The sequence below is a fragment of the Hyperolius riggenbachi genome, chromosome 11, assembly GCF_040937935.1.
Source record: "Hyperolius riggenbachi isolate aHypRig1 chromosome 11, aHypRig1.pri, whole genome shotgun sequence".
Lineage (NCBI taxonomy): Eukaryota > Metazoa > Chordata > Amphibia > Anura > Hyperoliidae > Hyperolius > Hyperolius riggenbachi.
The window spans coordinates 131,048,511-131,074,114 of record NC_090656.1 but is presented as its reverse complement, the minus strand read 5'-3'; the positions used below and the strand labels follow the sequence as shown (position 1 = coordinate 131,074,114).

At 48.0% G+C, this 25,604-nt stretch overlaps 1 protein-coding gene across 2 annotated transcripts in view; it reads left to right on the top strand.

The window, feature by feature from the left end:
- Positions 1-25,604, top strand: part of LRRC56 (leucine rich repeat containing 56) — a 123,976-nt gene that overhangs the window by 9,324 nt on the left and 89,048 nt on the right. The window contains exon 1 of one of the 2 annotated variants that reach the window (XM_068260294.1): positions 9,790-9,863. The exons of the other annotated variant lie outside the window; for it this stretch is intronic. The gene's annotated coding sequence lies outside the window, so the exon portion shown is untranslated. Of the gene's footprint in view, positions 1-9,789; positions 9,864-25,604 lie in introns of those variants that run through there. 2 annotated transcript variants of the gene reach the window in all.

Below are 25,604 nucleotides of genomic sequence, written 5' to 3'. Positions count from 1 at the left end.
AGCAGTATTACCTCACCAGCGGAGAGCGGTGCAGCCGCCACTTCCGCGTCTGATGTCACCCTGGCGGCTGCCGCATCCTCTCAGACATCTTGCGCAGCCTCTGGCAGGACAGGTCTCTCCTCTGCACATCAGATTAGGTCAGCACGCTCACGGGCGGGGCGGCAGGACCTTTATAACTTGAGGAGACGGGTCAGCTGATCTTGAGGTCAGCTGACACCAACCTGCCAATCACACGCTGCTGATTGCTTCAGCCCCCTGGGCGGGCAGCTTAATTTTTGCTTTCTGTATTTAAGCTTGGAGATGTCATTTGCTCATTGTTTGTTGTTGCGAATACTTCACAGTGCTAGCGCTCAGACCTTAGTAAGATCCGTGTGTGCTTTGATCCGGCAGGACCCCGTGGATTTCACACTAGACTAGGATTATTATTATTATTATTTGTAAATTGATATTAATGTGTATGACCTTTTGCCTGTTCCTCTTATTACTCTCTGCCTTACGATTCTCTACCTCTGCCTATCTGATCTGCTGCCGACTCTTGCCTGTATACTCACTATGATTTTGCCTAACGATTTTGTACTGCTATATGACCGATCTGTTACCGACTCTGACTGTATGACCACTCTCTGCTAAAGTGATAGCCCCTGCCACTAGGGCTATCACTTTCCTCAGTTACTGAATTATTACGGTACACCCACCGGTAATCACGTGTGATCACACTCTGAATAAAATACTGACTTCTGTACTGAAAAAGCTAGTACTGATTATCAGATCCATTACTGATCATTACATAACAACAGACGAATATTATTATGGAGGCACTGTGTCAGCAGGTTCAAGGTCTAACCACAGCTATTGAGCAGTTAAATCGTACTGTCACTTCGCAACAGTCTCAATTAAATCTTATGACTGATGCTGTGCACAAACTTCAGACCTCTGCATCCTCAGTGCCTCCTGCTCGTGTTATCAAACCCAAGATGGCACTTCCAGAGAAATTCTCTGGTCTTAGGTCCGATTTCAGAAATTTCAGGAACAGGTGTATGTCGTATCTTGAAATGAGACCACTATCATCAGGCACAGAAGCTCAGAGAGTAACATTAATTAAAACTTTACTTCATGGCGATTCGCAGACCTGGGCCTATAATCTGCCTGATGGACATGAGGCTTTGACGTCTGTGCAGGCATTTTTTAAGGCCATGGCTGTTATATATGATGACCCAGATATAGCAGCCACAGCAGAGAGAAAGTTAAAAAATCTTCGGCAGGGTCGTAATACGGTTGAAGATGATGCCTCAGAATTTAAAAAGTGGGCTTTGTCGTCTAGGTGGGAACACTTTGCACTATTAGACCGTTTTCTTACAGGGTTGTCTGAGAGATCCTGGGTACCGGCTCATCATCTTCATGCTGAGGAATTAAAACAACAGTTTCACTCATCACATCCTGAAAAGTTTTCAGGGGCGTGTTCGGAGGCCACGCCTCAGGGGGGGGGGGGTAATGTCAGGTATAGCAGTATTACCTCACCAGCGGAGAGCGGTGCGCCCGCCGCTTCCGCGTCTGACGTCACCCTGCGCCAAGTACCTCAAACTCTACCTGAACCTGTCCAAGAGAGACTGCCTTCTGCCTTGACCTTTGCCTACAGGTATGCCTGCTCCACATCCAGCTACCAATATCCTTCTTTGAGTCCTCCCACATTTGTGTTACCGATTTTCCTAGTTTTAATTGGGATTATCCCAGGAGCTGCAATTTGGGGGCATATTGCGGCAAAGAAGTCTCTTTATTTTCGTGCGTGCTGCACTGGTAAAGACCTAGGTGTGACAAACACCCTCTCAGTGTCATCCTGCAAATATATTTTCCAGCATTCAGGTCCATAATCTATGTACCACCTATAGTATGGTACCACCTAATCTGTGTACCACCTACAGTATGCTATGTACCACCTAAGCTACGAAGAGTGTCACTGACAATGTTAACTAAATTGGAAGAAAGAATGCAATGACCAAATCTCAACTGTTGCAGGGGCAGCTAGCCTCTTTTATTTTGTATCTATACAGCAAAGCACCAACAGGTTAGCATCCTGTTTTTTAAAAGCTCTAAGTTTAAACTAGAGCATCCACTACCTTCGATCTTGAAAGCAGGAATAATGTCTGGAAAACTGGTGCTTTATTGAGGCGGCAAAGAGGTCCCCACCCCTGAACTATTTGCTGAAAAATAGAAGGCTGCAGGAACCACGCATTGTTGTCCAAGTAATGTCAGGAAAGATAATCTGCCTGCACAGTCTGGCCTCTAGGTATATAAATGTCAAGATTTGGTAAACATCCTTCAGTAAAAACCCACTGTGCGTACCCCATTGCCTCTTTATACATGAAACAGAGGACCTGCCCAGATTAACTACTGAGTAACCTTAAATCTGTGCAAAGAAAATTAATTAAAGCTTGGATGACAGCTTATGTTCTAGAATGTTGTAAACAAGAGCTTGCACTGGGAAATTCCAAACCCCTTGAGAAGAAAATTATCTAAGGATGACAGAAGCATGATATCATCTAGGTAATGTATCTGTATGTCCAGAACGTGAATATGTGCTATCACACCTAGAAGAACTTTGAGAATGTCCTTGGTTAAGAGTAGGTTCACACTTGTTTTAAAAACGTATCCGTGACTCCGTTTTTTGGCCCTGATCAAAAACGGAGCCACGGATACCAATGTTAATAATAGCAGCCTTCTTCACTCAAAAAAACTTGAAAACCTGAAAGGATGGTCCCGATTTGCGGCATTTTCACGGACCGCACATGGATCCGGATACACGGAGGGGTAGTGGAGGGCAGTGCAAAAACAGATCTCCCTCTACACAGGCTATTCTTGCACACAAAACGGAGGGAGATTCGCATTGCCTACTGCCTGCTCCTCCCCTTCACGTCACCCGAATAGGTGTCCACCAGGTAGCCTGAGGGGGTAGAAGCCAGGATGGGGATAGGCGGCACAGCGGCGGAGAGGAGGGGGAACGACCCCCCACCCCGTCCCCGCTCCTCCTCCAGCTATTTGCGGCAAAAGTAAAGAGTGATTGAGAGGGTAAGTTCACCTTTCTTCCTCTGCTCGCCGCGTGATTTCCGGCAAGGCAGAGGAAGTAAGGCGCTTCCCTGCTCGCTTGCTCTTTACTTTTGTCGCAAATAGCCGGAGGGGGAGTGTGGACAGGAGACCCAGGTGAGGAAGGGGTGGGGACAACCTCCTCCTCGCCGCCGTGCCCGCTACCCCCTCAGGCTACCTAGGGGACACCTATTAGGGTCCTGGCTGCAGCCATCCGTTTTTGGGGTAGGAAAAAAAACGCAAACTGATCAAAAACGTTTGCTGCAAAAGGGCAGCAAGGATCCGTTTGTGTTCAGTTTTTCAATCCCAGGAACAAGGACCGCCGGCTCCGTTCTGCAAACGGGCCTAGTGTGGACCTACTCTTAGTGGACAGGCCGAAGAGGAAGAAGACAAATGGTAGATGGGGACCTATGAAAAAAACAGACATACGTTTGAAATGACAGATTGACTGGAACGTGAAAATATTTATCTCCTAACTTCAGTGAGCTCATCTAATCTCCAGGATGAACTGCTATAAGTGACTGTAGGCTCTCTATCTTGAATTTTGGTACTTTTAAATCCAACACTGGTTTGAGATCTCCTGTTTTTTTCCTTACAAGGAAAATAAAATACCATGTCCCTCTGGGCTGGTGGCTTTTTAAGCTATGATTTTTGTATACATCAAATTCGTGACAGTCTATTAAGATTATTTTCTTTGAACAGTCCTAAAGGCGAGACATTATTAGGCCGTGCACTAGCATTTTAGTGGTCTCATGAGTGAGAAAAGGGTCAGATTCAAAATATGTTTTTAAGTTTTAAGATGAAAGGAGGTGTCCCTGTGTCTCCTCAAGCCTGGCAGCCGATGCAGAGTGGGTGCAGGAAGCAGTTTCATATTTACCTGTTCCAAATGCTAGATCTGCTCTTCTCTTGCTCAAACAAAAAAAGTGGGATCAGCACAATTTTGCGCAATTCTCAATTTTACTGGTAGCGCGCCCAGGCTATGCATATGCATAGGTAGAATTTAGTTAGTGTTAGGTCCCCTCCCATGGAGGAAAGACTTCTTCGACAGTGGGAGGGACAAGTACCTAACAAATTGCATGCAAGCTGTTAGTGGAAACTAACATCCTCCAAGTGGTAGACAGGTCATGTGTATGCTCATTGTGTATTTGTATCCCATGAGTGGGGTTTGCACTTTTTTGCAGGTAAGCACTTATCTGTTTTTAAGTAGCGCTGTTCATTTCTTTGCTATCTTGCTCAAACAGCTCTCATCTTCCCCCACCGAACAACCACTGTAATGCCGACATCTCCTTCTGGTTCCCAATCACATGATATGACATGGAGGAGTCTCTTCCATCATCCCTCTTCCGCCACTGGACAGTGCTGCAACACTGACACCACCCTCTGGGTTCTGATCACGTCATATCATGCACGTGATCCAAACTTAAAATAGGATGTTGCGGGTGGAGGAAGAAAAGAGGAAGAGGAGAGCCAATTTAGTGTCTGGACAGGTAAATATGAAACTGCTCCCTGCTTCCACTCCGCATCGGGCTGCATTAGGCAGCTCGAGATGAGCCGGCTGAGGATTCCTTGCCCTGAGTTATCTCATGAGAGATAATGCGAGCAGGGCTGCAAAAAGGTTAAAGCAAGCAACACTCTCTTTCAAACTGAAAGAACGCCAGAATACACAGTAATACGTTTTTTTTGGGGGGGGGGGGGATGTTTAACCTTCCTGGCGGTATGATTTTTTTAACCTTTTTTTTTTTAAGCATGTAGCTAGCCTAGCGCTAGTTACATGCTTCCCCCCTCCCTGCGGCGTCGCCTCGTACTGTCTGATCGCCGCCGGCGCCGCTTGCCCATAAGGAAATCCCGTTCTGAATGGGATTTCCTTGAGGGCTTCCCCCGTCGCCATGGTGACGAACGGAGTGAGGTCATCGACGTCGTGACGTCACAGGGAGTCCCGATCCACCCCATAGCGCAGCCTGGCGGCAAATGGCCAGGCTGCGCAAGGGGTATGTGGGGGGGGGGGCCTGTATCGCGGCGGATCGGCGGTGAGCGGCGGCGATTGGACCAAACACGCAGCTAGCAAAGAGCTAGCTGCGTGTTTGAAAAAAAATATGCAAATCGGCCCAGCAGGGCCTGAGATATCCTCCGTGGCGGCTTACCTCGTGTCCAGCATGGGGTTACCGCTAAGGAGGTTAAAGCTTGTCCACAGCATTGTTCTGTAATAAAAATATTCTAACCTATTTGTGACGGATGCGAGGTCTCCCTCCAATTCCTGGCATTCAGCCCTGCATGAAAAGAAACCTTTTGGAATGGTTGGTAAGTCCACACACAGTACAATTTCGATTGCATGTACAATCGATACAATCTGCGATCTTATACAGAGACTAATTCACAATTAAAGGGAAGGTTCAGGGACTAGGGTTTAGGGACTAGCTAAAAAAAATAAAAATCCATTTCCACTTACCTGGGGCTTCCTCCAGCCCGTGGCAGGCAGGAGGTGCCCTCGGCGCCGCTCCGCAGGCTCCCGGTGGTCTCCGGTAGCCGACCCGACCTGGCCAGGCCGGCGGCCAGGTCGGGCCTCTTCTGCGCTCCATGGTGCGTTCCACGCCGGCGGGCTGACGTCATCGGACGTCCTCCGGGCTGTACTGCGCAGGCTCAGTAGTTCTGAGCCTGCGCAGTACAACCCGGAGGACGTCCGATGACGTCAGCGCGCCGGCGTGGAACGCACCATGGAGCGCAGAAGAGACCCGACCTGGCCGCCGGCCTGCCTGGCCAGGTCGGGTCGGCCACCGGAGACCACCGGGAGCCTGCGGAGCGGCGCCGAGGGCACCTCCTGCCTGCCACGGGCTGGAGGAAGCCCCAGGTAAGTGGAAATGGATTTTTATTTTTTTTAGCTAGTCCCTGAACCTTCCCTTTAAGTGTGAGAATACGCTAAGTCTAATGCTGAATACACACATGTTGGAAATAAACAAATTGACGGGAATCGAGCGGGAAATCGAGTGCGCAAACGCACCGTGTGTATCCAGCATAACTCTAGCTAAATCCTGTAGGAAAATGGGTTAATTCAACAACCTTTCTAGATATAGCAATACATAACAATATTAATAACAAAACGGTTATGGTAACATTCCTCAGGAGACGCGGAAACTCTTTGCAGAGCTTTCAGAACAAGCACTTAGACAAATGATTTTTAATCATTTATTTTAAAAACGAATGCATAAACTAAATATAGCAATTGAGACAAATCAATACAGTAAAAATAATAAGGATTAACAGTGAAAATAAAAGTGAGTATAATGTCTAGAGCAGTTTGTGTCAGATTACCTTGCCCTTTGCAATAGTAAGTCCAAACAGAAGATACAGTGGGATGCAAAAGTTTGGGCAACCTTGTTAATTATCATGATTTTTCTGTATAAATCGTTGCTTGTTACAATAAAAAATGTCAGTTAAATATATCATGTCGGAGACACACAGTGATATTTGAGAAGTGAATTGAAGTTTATTGGATTTACAGATAGTGCGCTATAATTGTTTAAATAAAATTAGGCATGTGCATAAATTTGGACACTGCAAAAAAGAGATGAAATCAATATGTAGTAGATCCTCCTTTTGCAGAAATTACAGCCTCTAAACGCTTCCTGTAGGTTCTAATGAGAGTCTGGATTCTGGTTGAAGGTATTTTGGACCATTCCCCTTTACAAAACATCTCTAGTTCATTCAGGTTTGATGACGTCCAGGGCCGGATTTAGGTCAAGGCCAAATAGGCCATGGCCTAGGGCATCACAGGAGCAAGGGCACCAAAGCAGCAGGCTAAACTGGTGCAGAATTTGCAAGCTTGCAAATGCTGCAGTGCAGGGAGATCAGGCAAATGCTTGACCGCGGTACTCTGCTGCCAGCTGCCTGTGCAGTGGCCGCCCTGCTCTCTCTGCACGTTGGCGTTGTGGCCGGCAGCTATGGACTTGGGCAGTATTGCAGAGTTACAAGCGGAGGATGTGGAATAGCAACCGGCCGCCAGTTGTTTACATCTCCGCTCATCTCCAATGTTGAAGCTTCCTCTTCCCATCTGACTCGCTGGTAACATGCTGGCAAGTCACAAGTGAGAGATGCTGGTTGGAGGGACAGATGTACAGCAGCGGCTGATGGAGATGGAGGAGAAAAGGAAGCATCTGCGCTAGAGAAGAGCGAAGAGGTGACACTCATGGCTACTGCGGTGTGGAGGCGAGCTGGCTACCTATACTGAAAGGTGGGAGCGGGAAAGGGAGGGATTAAGGGAGTCATCTAGCTACCTATACTTAAGGGGTAGGGTTCATCAGGCTACCTATACTAGAGGGAAACTGGGAGGGGTCATCTCGCTACCTATACTGCAGGGGGCGGCTGGTGACAGTGGCCTAGGGCGGTAAAGAGTACAAATGACTTGATGACTTCCGAGCATGGACAGCTCTCTTTAACTTACACCGCAGATGTTCAATTATATTCAGATCTGGGGACTGACATGGACATTCCAGAACATTGTACTTCTTCCTCTGAATGAATGCCTTAGTGAATTTTAAGCAGTGTTTAGGGTCGTTGTCTTGTTGAAAGATCCAGCCCCGGCGCAGCTTCAGCTTTGTCATTGATTCCTGGACATTGGTCTCTAGAATCTGCTGATACTGAGTGGAATCCATGCATCCCTCAACGACAAGATTCCCAGTCCCTGCACTGGCCACACAGCCCCACAGCATGATAGAACCACCATTATATTTTACTGTAGGTAGCAGGTATTTTTATTGGAATGCTGTGTTGTTCTTCCTCCATACATAACGTCCCTTGTTATGCCCAAATAACTCAATTTTAGTTCCATCGGTCCACAGCACCTTATTCCAAAATGAAGCTGGTTCGTCCAAATGTGTTTTAGCATACCTCAAGCGGCTCTGTTTGTGCTGTGGGTGGATAAAAAGGCTTCCTCTGCATCGCTCTTGCATACAGCATCTCCTTGTGTAAAGTGTGTTGTTGAATGATGCACAGTGACTCCATCTGCAGCAAGATGATGTTGTGGTGCTGGTCTGTGGGTTGACTCTAACTGTTCTCACCATTCGTCGTTTCTGTCTATCAGAGATTTTTCTTGGTCTGCCACTTCGAGCCTTAACTTGAACTGAGCCTGTGGTCTTCCATTTCCTCAACATGTTCCTAACTGTGGAAACAGCTGAAATCTCTGAGACAGCTTTCTGTATCCTTCCCCTAAACCATGATTGTGAACAATCTTTGTCTTCAGGTCTTTTGAGAATTGTTTTGAGACCCCCATGTTGCTACTCTGCAGAAAAAATTTAAAGAGGAGGAAAACTTACAATTGACCCCCTTAAATACTCTTTCTCATAATTGGATTCACCTGTGTATGTAGGTCAGGGGCCACTGAGCTTACCAAGCCAATTTGAGTTCCAATAATTAGTTCTAAAGGTTTTGGAATCAATAAAATGACAACAGTGCCCAAATGTATGCACCTGCCTAATTTTAATTAAACAATTATTGCACACTTTCTGTAAATCCAATAAACTTCATTTCATTTCTTAAATATCACTGTGTGTCTTCTATAGTCTATACGATATATTTAACTGACATTTTTTATCGTAACCACCAACGATTTATACAGGAAAATCATGGCGTTTAACAAGGTTGTCCAAACTTTCGAATCCTCTGTATAATAGTCCAGTTATGGAAAGTACTGTGGATAGGGGCAGCACGGTGGCGTAGTGGTTAGTGCTTTTGCCTTGCAGCGCTGGGTCCCCGGTTCGAATCCCAGCCAGGTCAACATCTGCAAGGAGTTTGTATGTTTTCCCCATGTCTGCGTGGGATAAGTCAATTGGCTTCCCCCTAAAATTGGCCCTAGACTACAACACATACACTACACGATACATACACATAGGACATATGACTATGGTAGGGACTAGATTGTGCGCTCCTCTGAGGGACAGTTAGTGACAAGACAATATATATACTATGTACAGCGCTGCGGAAGATGTCGGCGCTATATAAATACTAAATAATAATAGATGTCCATGGATAACAGCCACTCCTAGATGGATGGCTGGGCACTCTCCCCTGCCAACCTGTGTCCAACATGTTTTAACCCTTTCTCTGCTAGAGGGTGGAGCTTGTAAGGGGAGATGGGCAGTGTATGCCACATGATCCATCTCCTCCCTTTTTGTTGTGACAGGCAAAAAAGAATATGTAACACCTGAAATGGTCATCTCTCTGTGTCAGTTGATTAGAACCAGCAGAGATTGATACAGGTGTATTCCTGGCATTCTCTGCTTTAATTAGAGACCAACACACATACGGTATGAATTTTCATATTTAATTTCAGATAAAACCATTTCTCTGTCACAGCAGGTCGTAGACCGACACTGTATGGTTCAAATACCCTCAGCTCGGGTTTAGCGCCTGTCTGTTAACTTTGACATGGCTAACATCTACAGGAAGCTGATTATTGGAGTAAAATAATTATTCTTTTTATTCAAGGTGAATTAAAAGTCATTCCCTCTGTCAGAGTACTGGAGTAATTGTATCTCTGGTCTGTGAAAGAATTTACAACCATCCGCTATTCCTGATTCAAAACTTCATGGTGTCTGAGTTCTAATGTCCCTGACTAAAGATGGCTGACGAGACACTTCTGCCCTGATATGACATAGTCATGGCCACACACACTTGGTAGCTGTAGACAGGTGGCAGGAGAGGAGTGACTCACAGCTGAGAAAGATAGCAGTGCAGAAGGAAGTTAACTCCTGGGGAACCTGAACCAACAAACAAACAGCAAGAGAAACCACCAGGTAACACCAGAGAGCAGAAACAAAATAACAAGACATACCTTTTCTAAAAAAAATGTAAAAAATCCAAATAAGGCTCCCGGGAACTACTATATAATTTAGATAGACATTGGGACGCAGAATATTTTTGTGAAACATGCCTGAGTACCAGAGAGGGCTCTGCACCTCACTGGAGTTTTTAGCATCCTGAGGCACAGGCTACAGCATCGGAGCATGAACCTGCCAGTACCCACACTGGAATGTCAGGGAGGGGGTTAAAGGAATTCTATCAATGAAAACAACTTTTTTTAAGACGCTGTATGTTAGGGCACACATTACCACAAGTACTAGGAGCAATTTCCTTCCTCACACAGCTCCGCCTCTCTGCTGTAATACCCTCTGTCATTTTTAGATACAAAAGTGTCGGGCTCTTATGCTGGGAATACATGGCTCGATTCTGAGCTGATAAGATGGTTAGATAGATCATTTCCGACATGTCCGATCACCACTTGATCGTTTTGCTGCTCGATTTGTCATCGAAGTGAATTGAAAAAAAGTAAGAAAAACGAGCGAAAGATAAGAGAATCGAGCGGGCAAAACGATCGGGCGCAGAATCGAGCGCCGGAAACGATCCGTGTATTCCCAGCATTAAAGGGCTATACAGTAGACCATGTCCCTGCACAGGGGGGTTGCTGTCAACTCCTCAGTGTATAATTTAATAATCACCTTGCTGAAATAATTTTATTCAGATGGTGGTAAGGGGTTAAAGATTCCAGCAATGTGTGTTTATTATCTTTGCTTATCTGACTGATAAAGATCCTAATAATGCCTTTGTAAAGAGCATCTCTCCCTCTCAGCACAGCATAGCAGCCTGCAAAGTAGATACAGCCTGGAGTGAAAAGTCACAAGCAAGCCAGTCAGTCAGGAATAGTGTATACCTATCTCCCTGTTATGCCTAGTACACACCATACAATTTTCTGTTAGATTTTCTATAATTAGATTATTTTCTGTAAAGTACCGGTAGAGACTGGTCATTATCTCTGGTGCATTGTCTTCTGGTTATCTCCTGCTGAGTAGAACAATGCCTAATTGCTAGGCAGATAGATGGTTAGATAGATGATTTCCAACATGTTGGAAATTATCTATCTGGCAGATAAATCTTACAGAAAATTGTATGGTGTGTACTAGGCATTATGCTGGTAATACACGGTATTCCGCTCGAATAGATCATTTCCGACATGTCCGATCACCTGCCGGATCGATTCCGCGCTCGATACCGTGTGGGGGACAATGGAAAAAGATAAGGAAAATGAGCAGAAGATAAGAGAATCGCCCGCGAGGTCGAGCGGGGAATCGATCCGGCAGCATAATCGAGCGATACAAACGTACCGTGTATTCCCGGCATTAGATATATTACAGCAATATTACAGCACATCTAGCTACACGTTACCTTCTCAGATCCGCCTCCTCCTCATGTCTCCTGCATGCAGGGAGAGAGGGAGAGAGGACTGGGTGAACAAATAAAGTGCCCCTAGCACTAGTGGTAGTGTGTACCCTAATATAGAGTATTAAAAAAAAAGTAATTTAAACTGATATTGTTCCTTTAAGGGTGTCTTTTATAAACTTTGTGACATCCTACTGGAGCAAAGCAGGGTGGAGCTTTGACAATTAGTATGTTGCCATGGAGACACCTTTTTGTTGGTCTAATCCAATTTTTAAAGTTGTAGATGGAGCTGCTGCAATAATCAGTATGCGATTTCATGCATTCTTTCCCAATGCACAGAATGCGTGTTGTGGTGCGTTTCAGCACATATGTCGGTGGTCACAACACAAAAACTGTTGGGAAAATGCGTGGGTCATGCGATAAAATGTTCCCGGGTGTGTTACATTGCAACATGCGGGAACCCACAGCTGTACTGTAAACAGTAACATGGAAGTCTATGGACTTTCATGTTACCATGCAGATCACACAGTATTGCTACATTTCAAAAGGGCTGTTCAATTTAAAAAAAAAAATCAGGTTGGTAAAATACAGCATACTGTATTTTAGACTTTTTTTTTTTTTTTACAAATTCACAAAGATTTTCGTAGGTGCTTTAGAAAGTTCTGTAATGTACAGAAAATGTTACTTTAATTCACAAAGTCCTATTCTGTATGTAGAAAAGTGGAGTAGGTTTCTGCAGCAGGCTGTGTGGACTAGTCTGCATCAGCCATTCCTGTGTACTGTGACATCTTGTTAGAGAGGAAAGGCTTCCTGCATCACTTTAGATGTACTTACATGCCACTAGAGGCCACTCTTCTGTTTATCACTATACAGATCTGCACATCTAAAGTGATGCAGAAAAGCATCTTTGAATGACTCCTTCTGCTCTGCTGTTCTGAAGTCCCACCTGCAAATGCTTCGGATCAAATGGGGTGAGAAGCAGGAGGGGGAGGCTCTTCCTATTGGCTCTCTGGTTTCTGCTCTCTGCTGTCTGTCAATGCTATCACATGCTATTTGCTTGGTTCCCGCAGATCAAAGCTGGAAATAAATACAGAACATCCCTCTTGGCTTTACCGCATGCTCAAATCTTTGTGAATTGACAGTTACTGACATGTGGTGAGGTATTTACCCCACAAGTCGGAAATTTCAGTTTGCCATGTGGTAACAGCCTAAAGGGGCCCATACACTCAGCCGATTTTTGGGCGATCGATCAATCAAAATCGATTGCAAATCGATTGACCAATCTATCGATTTGCGGCCGATTTCGATAGATTTCAATCGATCTGGCAGGCTGGAAAATCTAGGTTGATCTGTTGAGATTGCTTAGCATTTTGCATTGGCCCTAATGGAAATCTGATGGCAAAAAAATGCCATCAGATCGATTTTCAATAGATTTCAAACTGAAATCTATTGGAAATCTGTTCCTAGTAAAAAAAATGTTCCTAAACACATCAGATAGATCAGAAATCTATCTGATGATCTATCTGCTGCTAATCTAACGAGTGTATGGTCACCTTTAGTGACATTTCACCAAATGTTTGGTAAAATCAGGTGTTTTCTGCATTACCGCATGCGGTAGTGCTTTGTGAATTGTAGCCTATGTGCGGTGCATCATGACTGACAATGCAGCACGTAGTGTGAACGAACCCTAAGAGATCCTCTGTAAGGCCATGATTACAGTGGCCATTGTGTTGCATTCCCTGTGACAGTAAGAACGCAACGAATCGGAACATCGGTGCTGCACGTTATGCTCGCATTGCGTCGGGTACGGTGAAGCAATACAGTCAGTGAAAAAACTTTCGCGAACCACAATATACCGTACTTCATTGGGGAGGCGAACTTTGAAAACTAGAAACACTTATGCTGGCCACAAAAGTGATGGAAAAGATGTTTCAAGGGGTCTAACACCTGGAGGGGGGCATGGATAAGTGGGATAGATGCCAAAAGTCCCGGGAAAAATCTGGATTTGATGCACAGCAGCGTTTTAAGGGCAGAAAATCACATTGCATGCTAAATTGGAGGCCTAAAGTGCTTTAAAACATCTTGCATGTGTATACATCAATCAGGGAGTGTAATTAGAGTACTGCTTCACACTGACAGACCAAAATCACTGTGTAATGCACAGCAAACAGCTGTTTGTGTAGTGGCACCTGTGCTGGACTTGTGCGCACCATAGCCAGAGTGCAGGCAATAACGGTTTTCAAGCCCATATGGTCGCCGGGCTGAGGTAGCTCGACGACCGAACAACAGTGACTGTCCAGCTGATCGAATTTGGTCTGTCCACAATGAAGCAAAGACCTTATTATCTTGGGTGTGCCCCTCCCCCCCCCCCGAGACACTCATATAGCCGGCGGTCATTGCTTCATTGTGATACGCAAGCCCCTCCACCGCGGCAAGGTAATGATCACGAAGGGGAATTGACACATGTACATGCCTTTTGTTTTGTTGTTGCAGCAGCAGTGCAGCCAGAAAAATTAGGAAGGCATGTAAACGCACCAGAAAACATTATTATAGCGACCGCTGCTAGAAGCAGCCTTAAAAATTCAGGAATCCTGGTGGTGGCGGAGAAGGCAGTCAAGCAGATGCTGTGTGGGGACTGGGGACCGACTTAGTCTTGGGGCAGGCAGTCACACGGCATGCAGGCAGAGATGCTGTGTGCAGGGACTGACTTAGTCTTTGGGCGGGCAGTACCCCTTGGGGATCCATGTCTCATTCATTTTGATAAAGGTGAGGTACTGAACACTTTTGTGACCTAGGCGACTTCTCTTCTCAGTGACAATGCCTCCAGCTGCGCTGAAGGTCCTTTCTGACAGAACGCTTGAGGCAGGGCAAGACAGAAGTTAGATGGCAAATTGTGACAGCTCTGGCCACAGGTCAAGCCTGCGCACCCAGTAGTCCAGGGGTTCATCGCTGCTCACAGTGTCTACATCCACACTTAAGGCCAGGTAGTCGGCTACCTGTCGGTCAAGGCGTTGGTGGAGGGTGGATCCGGAAGGACTAAGGCAAGACTAAAGAATGTCCGCATGTCCGACATCACCATGAGATCGCTAGAGCGTCCTGTCCTTGCCTGCTTGGACATGGAAGAAGGATTACTAGCAGTGGTACTTTTATTCCGTTGTGCTGTGACTAGTGCTGCTCTGATACCCCTTTTCAAAATCTGGATCCGATTCGGATCCAGATACCCCGATATCCGATCCGAGTCGGATATCCGAGTTCAAAATTTTCCAGACAGCGGTCGTGCAGCCCACATTGGGCTTGATTCACAAAAGAGTGCTAACTGTTAGCACGGCCGTTTCGTTATCGTTTTCGTGAGAAAAATTGCATTTGCGCACTAAAACGATAATGATTTCGCCCAAAAATTCGCGTTTGCGCGTGAAACCTTTTAATTGCGCGCAAAAATTTACGATCGTGCGAAAACGGCCATGCTAACAGTTAGCACTCTGTCCAACCGCACAACTGGGACATGGCAGTTTTCAGCCAAGACACCTCCAAAAAATTACGCAATTGTGTTTTGGGTTAAATATAGGTGGTATCAGTGGCCTGTGGCACCCTGGCCTGGCGGTGGGAGCTGCACAGACAGCTGGAGCAGGTGTAATGTGTGCCAAGTGACGTGCCAAGTGCCGAGTGATAGTCAGACAGTAGAGGAGAAGACACTAGTGCACACTAACTGTCACACTGGCACTGCTCACAGCACAGCAATTCTGTAGAAAGCTAACACAGTAGTCCTACTACTCTAACAACTACTAGCACTGACTGCAATACTACAGTACTAACTACACAATAACACAATAATCCTATACCCTAATCCCTAACCTAACCTATACCTAAGGCTAATAGCTGGCCAGCAGGCAGCAGCTGGCCTGGTCTGTGCACAGCACACACACAGACACATAGCAGCTGCCTGCAGCACACACTCTGACTGTCACACAAATGACATCAAGCTAATTCATGATTTAACAATAGAGTAGTGATAGTGAAGGGGTTAATCACTGAACAGCTTTGGGTTTATCACTGCTAGGCCAGCAGCACTGGAGCACACACTCTGACTGTCATACAATGAGATCAATCAAGCTAATTAACGTTTTAACAATAGTGTAGTGATAGTAGTGAAGGGGTTAAACACTGAACAGCTTTAGGTTTATAACTGTATACAGCCCCCTTGCTAGGCCACGAGCACTGGAGCATATCTCTCAGTGAGCATTCAGCAAGCTAAGACGATATGTCTCATCATGGCAGCCCTCCTTATTATACAGGGGGGCTGGCCAGTGTTCCTTTCTGTGATTGGTGCCAGGGTTTAGGCTGGGAGCCCTCTGATTGGCTCCATGAGGTCAGGTGGGGCTGGCCAGGGTTCCTCTCTGTGATTGGTTGCTAGGGCTTCTGCTGGGAGCCCTCTGATTGGCTCCAGGACGTCATCTCCTTAGTTACAGTATTTTGGATCCGGATATCCGCAATATCCGCAGCACGGTGGCGTAGTGGTTAGTGCTCTTGCCTTGCAAGCGCTGGGTCCCCGGTTCGAATCCCAGCCAGGTCAACATCTGCAAGGAGTTTGTATGTTCTCCCTGTGTCTGCGTGGGTTTCCTCCGGGTACTCCGATTTCCTCCCACATCCCCAAAAAACATACAGATAGGTCAATTGGCTTCCCCCCAAAATTGGCCCTAGACCACGATACATACACTACTCTAGACATTTGACTATGGTAGGGATTAGATTGTGAGCCCCTCTGAGGAACAGTTAGAGATAAGACAATATACTCTGTACAGCGCTGCGGAAGATGTCGGCACTGTATAAATACTAAATAATAATATCCGCGTTATGCGCCCAAATATCCGCAGATAACTAGACAGATTATTTAAAAAATCCAGAATCCAAATCCGAATCTGATAGTGTGAAAAAGTGTGGATATCCAGGTTACACAGATATCCGGAATCCTGATGAGCACCACTGGCTGTGACATCACCCTGTAAAGCATAGTTGCCAGCTTGTTCTGAAAGTGCTGCATCCTTTCTGCCTTCTGGTAATTTGGAAACATCTCCATCACTTTGTGCTTATACCGAGGGTCTAGTAGCGTGGCCACCCAGTACAGCTCATTCCCCTTGAGTTTTTCTATACGGTGGTCGCTCAACAGGCTGGACAGCATGAAAGATGCCATCTGCACAAATTTGGATGCAGACGTACTATCCATCTCCTCTTGCTCTTCCTTCGTGATGTCAGGTAAGTTCTCCTCCTCCCCCCAACCACAAACAATACCACGGGAAAGTTGAGCAGCACAAACCCCCTACAATGCCTGTTGCGGTTGCTCTTCCGCCTCCTCCTCCAAAAAAAACCCCCACCTTCCTCATCATCTGACTCCTCTTCCCCACACGACTCTTCCTCCTCCTCCTCCCCCCTCCTCAGTGCTGCCGCAGGTGTTGAGGAAACATCTGGTTCTGCTGAGAATTGATCCCACAACTCTTTCTCCTGTTCCTGTAACTGTTCTTGTTCACACTCCTCCACAGCTTGATCCACCACTCTATGCACGGCACGCTCCAGGAAGAAAGCATATGGGATCAAGTCGCTGATGGCGCTTTCACTGCGACTCACCAGGTTTGTCATCTCCTCAAACAGCCGCATGAATGTAAGGAAACGCGGAAAATCAGCCGCCTCTACTCAGCGTGAGGCGGCTGTTTCCATGGAGAGCATGGTGGAACGCGGAAAACCCGCCGCCTCTGACGCGGCGGTTAGCACGGATGGCCCTGTTGCTGACACTTTGACCCAGCGCGGGGAGGCGGCCGCCGGTGCAGATAGCGGTGCGACCAACCCCGCGCATGGGTCAGCGGGGACATTGCAAAGCAGTACTGGTGTGGCAGGGACTGATAGTTCACCTAGATTCAGAATGACGCGCGTGTGCGCGGAGAGGCAGAACTTTTATGGCAATCAGAGAAGGGTCAGCTGACCAGGCCAGTCAGCTGACAATTACAGCAAATTTCATTGGTCCAGCACTTAGGGAGGTGCCGGAGAGCACAGGTGGATATATACTGGGTGCTGGTCATTCTCTGGTTGTCTGGCGTTGCGATCACTACGTGGTAGCACTCAGGCCTTGTCTGTATCTGTGTACTAGCATAGTTTCCAAAGGTGTTGACGATCACGGACCTCACACCTCAGCGTTAGTAAATTGAACTGTATTGTTTGTTATGACCAGGGCCGGCCCTAGACTTTTTGCCGCCTGAGGCAAAATTAGAAAAAATCGCCGCCCCCCCCCCCAGGGGGGGGGGGGGGGGGTGCCAAGCTGGAGGGGTAGCGGGCAGAAAGGGGGTATTGAGCCTAGCGATGGGGAGGGGGGTCGGACCCCCGCCCTCCCTCGCCTGGGTCCCCCGATCTGCGCTCCTCCTCCAGCGTTAAGTACCAGCGTGCATATAATTAAGAGGCAACGGGCGGGGGAATCACTCACCTCTTCCGCGTTCCATCGTGTGCTCCATTGACGTCACTTCCTGCAACGCCGTCCACTTACAATACAGTGGGCGGCGATGCCGGAAGTGACGTCAGTGGAGCACACAATGGAACGTGGAAGAGGTGAGTGATTTCCCCCGCCCGTTGCCTCTTAATCATATGCACGCTGGTACTTAACGCTGGAGGAGGAGCGCAGATCGGGGGACCCAGGCGAGGGAGGGCGGGGGTCCGACCCCCCTCCCCACCGCTAGGCTCAATACCCCTTTCTGCCCGCTACCCCTCCAGCTTGGTGTGCAGCCCCCAGCATCCGTGGACAGGCGGGTGCCGCCCCCCGCCCAGATCTGCCGCCTGAGGCAAATGTTTCACCCCGCCTCATGAGCGGGCCGGCCCTGGTTATGACCTTCTGCCTGCCTGACTCTTCTCCTGTACTCTGATTCTGTACCTTGCTATCTCTGATATCCTGTTGCCAAACTCTGCTCGTTCCTGGACTCTGTATTTGCCTCCTGATTCTGTACCCCGCTCTTCTGATGCTCCGTTGCCAAACCCTGCCTGTTCATTGGACTACGTATCTGTCTCCTGAATCTGTACCGTATCTGCTTGTGTGTTTACGACCTGGATTGCCCGACCTCGAGAACTGCCTTACTGTTAGAGGCAGTTCCCAGACCTGTTAGTGACACCCTCTCCCTGGTGTCACTCACACTCTGTCCTTCCTACTCTCAGCCTAGCTCCTCCCCCGGGAGAGTCTAGGCCTACGGAAGGAACTTCTACTGTGCTGTACGCAAAATATTACTGTTGCAGTTTACACTCTCTTGTTATCTCAGGTTTCCAGAGGTTAGTAGATATATCTGATTATCGGTGATACTGCAGATCATCAATAATCGGGTATATTCTGTATTCTCGGTGATACTGCAGTTCACCGGTAATCAGACCCTCTCTGTGTTACACCGATCGTTACAGAACGCCAGACCCAAAACAATATGGACGCACGCACTGACCGTCTGGGCGCACTTGCCACTTCGGTGGATAACATCAACCAAGTGCAGGGTAATCACAAAGCGTTAATTGATGCCCTATCAGGGTCTGTACAAACCCTCCAGACGTCAGTGGACGAGGTGCGATCTCCTCCTAGCATTGACATACGTATGCCCGTACCCCAAAGATTTTCTGGCCACAGATCTGACTTTCGCAATTTTAGGAGTAGAGTATTGTCCTATTTTGAGTTGAGACCCCGATCCTCGGGGACCGAGACCCAAAGGGTTACATTTATTAAAACCTTGTTATCTGGCGACTCTCAGAAATGGGCGTACAGCTTGCCCATCGGAGACCTAGCCCTTACTTCTGAGGAGGAATTTTTTAAAGCTATGGCAGTAATTTACGACGATCCGGACCTTGCCTCGACTTCTGAGCGGAAGCTCAAGTGTTTGCGTCAAGGCAAAGGTCCGGTCGAAGATTATGCAGCTGAATTTAGGAGGTGGTCAGTTACAGCCCGGTGGGACACTTATGCCCTGTTATATTGTTTCTTGTCGGGACTGTCCGATGAGGTCTCTGATCTAATGCTAAGTCAGCCCGAGCCCAGAACAGTCGATTCGGCCATTCGAATCGACCGCAGGCTGCGCTATCAAAGACAGACCAGGGGTAGTCACTGTGTCAAAGTAGTGTCTTACGCCACAACCCCAGTGACCCCACCTCCTTCTGCCTCACCTCCTCCCGTCTCGCCTCCACCCGAGCCAATGCAGATTGCTCGGTCTAAGCTGTCCCAGGTGGAGCGAAGACGGAGGATGACTGAACAGCTGTGTCTGTATTGCGCTGAAGGGGGACATAGAGTACGAAACTGTCCTAATAAGCCGGGAAACGCTACCGCCTAGGAGTTGTAGGGGGTAACACCCTAGGCGCCCGACTCTTACCCCTAGAAGATAAATGGTTGCTTCTTCCTTGTACAGTTACATGGGAAGATAAAACCGAGGTCACTGAAGCCTTTGTTGATTCAGGCTCTGCTGCTAATTTTATGGATGTTGAGTTTGCTAAGAAATTGGGAATTTCACTCACCCCGGTAAAACCACCCATCCAAGTTACAGCTGTGGATGATTCCCCCCTGCAGAGGAATCATCCGTTATCCCAGACACCAGAGGTGGGAGTCACTATAGGGGTGCTGCACAGAAAAAGATTGCAGTTCTTTGTACTACACATGACAACCTCCACAGTTATCCTTGGCATGCCCTGGTTGCACCTCCACTCCCCACAGATCGATTGGGCCACCGGTCAGCTAACTAGCTGGTCAGATCATTGTGTTCAGCAGTATTTAGGGAAGGTGAAGTTAGGCCAAACCAGGGTTCATTTGGAGGGTGTACCCGTGCAGTATTCTGAGTATTCTGATGTGTTCTGCCCCAAAGCTGCAGATAAGTTACCTCCCCATCGCTCGTTCGATTGCCCCATCGATCTCCGATCTGGTTGCATGCCTCCCAGTGGCCATCTTTATAATTTGTCTGGGCCAGAGAAAGTGGCCATGCAGGAATACATCCGTGACAACCTAGCCAAAGGGTTCATTCGCCCGTCCCGGTCGCCCGCTGGCGCAGGTTTCTTTTTTGTTAAGAAAAAAGACGGTGGCCTGCGTCCCTGCATTGATTACCGGGGTTTGAATAGGTTTGAATAAAATCACAGTGAAGAATCGCTATCCTTTGCCCTTGATAGACGACTTATTCACGCAGATTACTGACGCTCAGATTTTTTCAAAATTGGATTTACGGGGTGCATACAACCTGGTGCGGATTAGAAAGGGCGATGAATGGAAGACGGCCTTTAACACGCCCGACGGGCATTACGAGTACTTAGTGATGCCCTTCGGGCTGTGTAATGCCCCGGCCGTCTTCCAAGAACGAATCAATGAGGTATTCAGAGAGGTGTTAGGCAAATTCGTCCTGGTTTACCTGGACGACATCCTTATTTTTTCCAACAACCTATCCGAGCACAGGTCCCATGTCAAGTTTGTGCTGAATAAATTAAGGCAAAACATGCTTTATGCGAAACTGGAAAAATGCACATCTGTTGCCTTCCTGGGATATATAATTTCCACCTCGGGCCTGTCTATGGATCCTGCCAAAGTCTCCGCTGTTCTGGAATGGCCACAGCCAGTGGGGTTGAAGTCTTTGCAGCGTTTTTTAGGGTTTGCGAATTACTATAGAAGGTTCATAAAGGGGTACTCCACAGTCATTGCACCCCTCACCAGTCTCACTAAGAAAGGGGCAGATACCACCCACTGGTCTCCAGAAGCTCTGCAGGCATTTTCCACTTTAAAAGATCTGTTCTGCTCTGCACCCATCCTGAGACATGTAGACACTTCCTATCCCTTCATCATCGAGGTGGACGCCTCAGAGGTTGGGGTGGGAGCTGTGCTGTCCCAGCGGTCAGGGTTGCAGGGAAGATTACACCCGTGTACTTATTTCTCTCGTAGGTTCTCCCCAGCAGAGAGAAACTATGATATAGGCAACAGGGAGCTCCTAGCCATTAAACTGGCCTTTGAAGAATAGCGTCATTGGTTAGAGGGTGCAGAACATATGATCACGGTTTACACTGATCACAAAAATCTGGAATACATCGAGGGGGCTAAAAGGTTAAGCCCTCGTCAGGCTCGATGGTCACTGTTTTTCTCAAGGTTCAGATTTATTGTTACGTACACGCCGGGTAGCAAGAATATTAAGGCAGATGCCCTCTCCAGGTGCTTTGAACCAGAGACAGCACAGCCCTCCGTTCCTGAGACCATTGTCCCACAGAAATTGGTGCTAGCTACAACTGAAACTTGGGAGGACTGGAAGGAGACTTTGGGTCCCTTCCAGCAGGACATCCCGGAGGGAAAACCGGATGGGGTTATGTTTATTCCACTACCATTTCGTCTCCAGGTCTTGGAAATGTTCCATTCACACAAGAATGCGGGACACCCTGGGGCGTATAGAACGCAAGATCTTGTGGCCAGGTGTACTTGGTGGCCTTCTCTGGCAGCAGATTGCAAAGAGTTTGTTAGGGAGTGTGCGGTATGTGCAAAAAGCAAGCCCTCCCGGCTGGCACCTGTAGGTACGATGCAGCCTTTGCCCACCCCGAGTGAGCCGTGGACTCATTTGTCCATGGATTTTGTGGGTGAGCTTCCCAGGTCTGAGGGCATGTCGGTCATTTGGGTGGTAGTCGACCGCTTCAGTAGGATGGCTCATTTTGTGCCCTTGAAAGGACTCCCCTCGGCCCAGGAACTGGCCGATTTGTTCATCACCCACGTTTTCCGGCTGCATGGCATTCCGGAAAACATAGTGTCAGATCGGGGAGTCCAATTTATTTCTAGATTCTGGAGGGCATTTTGCCACCAAATGGGCATGAAGCTGTCATTTTCGTCAGGCTACCACCCACAGACCAATGGTCAGACTGAGAGAGTCAATCAGTCATTGGAGCAGTTTTTGAGGTGTTACGTTGCAGAGGCGCAGAATGACTGGGTCAAATTTCTGCCCCTTGCAGAATTTGCACAAAATAATTTGAAATGTTCTTCCTCTGGATTTTCTCCGTTTCAGGTAGTGACGGGGAGATTGCCCAAGTTCTCCCCATTGCCAGTGGCCTCCACTCCGTTTCCAGCTCTGGAGGCCTGGCAAAAGTCTTTTAAAGACATTTGGTGGATCGTGAGAAATAATTTGGAAAAAGCATTTCAGAGTCAAAAGGGTCAAGCTGACAAGAGACGTTCTTTACAATGGAGATTTCAACCAGGAGACCTCGTGTGGGTGTCCACACGTCACTTGACCCTGAAACAGCCCTCAGACAAGTTGGGCCCCAGGTTTGTCGGTCCTTTTCCGGTGGCTAGAAAGATCAACAATGTTACTTATGCCATTGATCTTCCTGCCAGCATGCGTGGTGTAAGATCTTTCCATGTGTCACTGCTCAAACCAGCAGTCCATGTGGGTCCCACTCCTCCTCCTCCTGTGATGATAGATGACCAACCGGAGTATGAAGTAGAGAAGATTTTAGACTCACGTGTGGTGCAGAATTCAGTGCAGTATTTGGTGCACTGGAAGGGGTATGGGTTTGAGAAAAGGACATGGGTGCCTGAGTGTCGCATGCATGCTGACAAATTGAAAAGGGAATTCCACGCCTTACATCCTGAGAAGCCGGGAAGGAGCTGTCCGGAGTCCACTCCTAGTGGGGGGGGGTACTGTAAGGAAACGCGGAAAATCAGCCGCCTCTACTCAGCGTGAGGCGACTGTTTCCATGGAGAGCATGGCGTAACGCGGAAAAACCGCCGCGTCTGACGCGGCAGTTAGCACGCATGGCCCTGTTGCTGACACTTTGACCCAGCGCGGGGAGGCGGCCGCCGGTGCAGATAGCGGTGCGACCAACCCCGCGCATGGGTAAGCGGGGACATTGCAAAGCAGTACTGGTGTGGCTGGGACTGATAGTCCACCTAGATTCAGAATGACGCGCGTGCGCGCGGAGAGGCAGAACTTTTATGGCAATCAGAGAAGGGTCAGCTGACCAGGCCGGTCAGCTGACAATTACAGAAAATTTCATTGGTCCAGCACTTAGGGAGGTGCCGGAGAGCACAGGTGGATATATACTGGGTGCTGGTCATTCTCTGGTTGTCTGGCGTTGCGATCACTACGTGGTAGCACTCAGGCCTTGTCTGTATCTGTGTACTAGCATAGTTTGCAAAGGTGTTGACGATCACGGACCTCACACCTCAGCGTTAGGAAATTGAACTGTATTATTTGTTATGACCTTCTGCCTGCCTGACTCTTCTCCTGTACTCTGATTCTGTACCTTGCTATCTCTGATATCCTGTTGCCAAACTCTGCTCATTCCTGGACTCTGTATTTTCCTCCTGATTCTGTACCCCGCTCTTCTGATACTCCGTTGCCAAACCCTGCCTGTTCATTGGACTACGTATCTGTCTCCTGAATCTGTACCGTATCTGCTTGTGTGTTTACGACTTGGATTGCCCGACTTTGAGAACTGCATTACTGTTAGAGGCAGTTCCCAGACCTGTTAGTGACACCCTCTCCCTGGTGTCACTCACACTCTGTCCTTCCTACTCTCAGTCTAGCTCCTTCCCCGGGAGAGTCTAGGCCTACGGAAGGAACTTCTACTGTGCTGTACGCAAAATATTACTGTTGCAGTTTACACTCTCTTGTTATCTCAGGTGTCCAGAGGTTAGTAGTTATATCTGATTATCGGTGATACTGCAGATCATCAATAATCGGGTATATTCTGTATTCTCGGTGATACTGCAGTTCACCGGTAATCAGACCCTCTCTGTGTTACACCGATCGTTACAATGAGCCTGCAGGCATTTCGCATGAGTGTCCAGTACTTCGGCCAAAACATCCCCATCTCCCCAGAGTGTGTACTTCTACTGTAGTTGTAGAGATACTGGTTGACGGCTTTCTCCTGTTGTAGCAGGCGGTTAAACATAAGGAGGGTTGAATTCCAGCGTGTCGGGCTATCGCAAATCAAGCGTCTCACCGGCAAGTTCTTTCTTCGCTGAATATCGGGCAAGCGTGCCATGCCCGTGTAAGACCGCCTGAAATGCCCACACAACTTCCAGGACTGCTTCAGGACGTCCTGTAAGCCAGTGTACTTACACACAAATCTCTGAATTATTAGATTTAGCACATGTGCCATGCAGGGTACATGTGTCAACTTTCCCAAATTCAAAGCTGAAATGAGATTGCTGCCGTTGTCACATACCACGTTGCCAATCTCCAGTTGGTGCGGGGTCAGCCACTGATCCACCTGTTTGTTCAGAGCAGCCAGGAGAGCTGCTCCAGTGTGACTCTCCGCTTTAAGGCAAGACATGTCTAAGATGGCGTGCTGGCATGCAGCATAGGCCCTGGGGAGCTGGGGCTGTGTAGCTGGAGAGGAGATCGCAGCACTAGTAGAGTTGTACTGCCACTCAACCAAGGAGGAGGAGGACGACAGTGAAGAGGATGTAGCAGGAGGAGTAGGAGGAGAAGGAGAGGAGGTGGCAGGAGGCCTGCCTGCAAGCCGTGGAGATGTCACAACTAGGTCCGCTGCACAGCCACGTACTCCCTGCTTGTCAGCAGTCACCAGGTTGACCTAATGGGCTGTGTAAGTAATGTACCTGCCCTCACCGTGCTTGGCAGACCAGGCATCCGTGGTCAGATGGACCCTTGACCCAACGCTGTGTGCCAGAGATGACATCACTTGCCTTTCAACTTCATGGTACAGTAAGGGTATCACCTTTTTAGAGAAATAATTGCGGCCTGGTATCTTCCACTGTGGTGTCCCAATGGCCACAAATTTTTGGAAGGCCTCAGAGTCCACCAGCTGGTATGGTAACAGCTGGCGAGCTAACAGTTCTGCCAAGCTAGCTGTCAGACGCCGGGCAAGGGGGTGTCTGGCAGATATTGGCTTCTACTGCTCAAAGATTTCCCTCACGGACACCTGGCTGCTGCTGTGGGCAGAGGAGCAGGAACCGCTCAAGGTGAGAGGCGGAGTGGAGGAGGGTGGCTGTGATTGTGAAGGTGCTAGGGAGAAAGCGGCTGAAGATGATGCACCTGAAGGAGGAAGAGGAGAAGGAAGGGTGGCTTTGCTTATGTTTGCTGCTTTTCCTCAGGTGGTCTTGCCATTGCAGTTCGTGCCTTTTCTCTATGTGCCTTCGTAAGGCAGTTGTCCCTACGCGGGTGTTGGCCTTTCCACGGCTCAATTTTTGGCGGCAGAGAGAACAGATGGCATTGCTCTGATCTGAGGCAGACACACACAAAAATGTCCACACTGCTGAGCCCTGGGGTGATGGCACTATGGTGGCGTCAGCAGCTGAGGTTGAAGGGCATGTTGGCTGGCTGTCCATAGGTGGCTATACATGGCGCCGG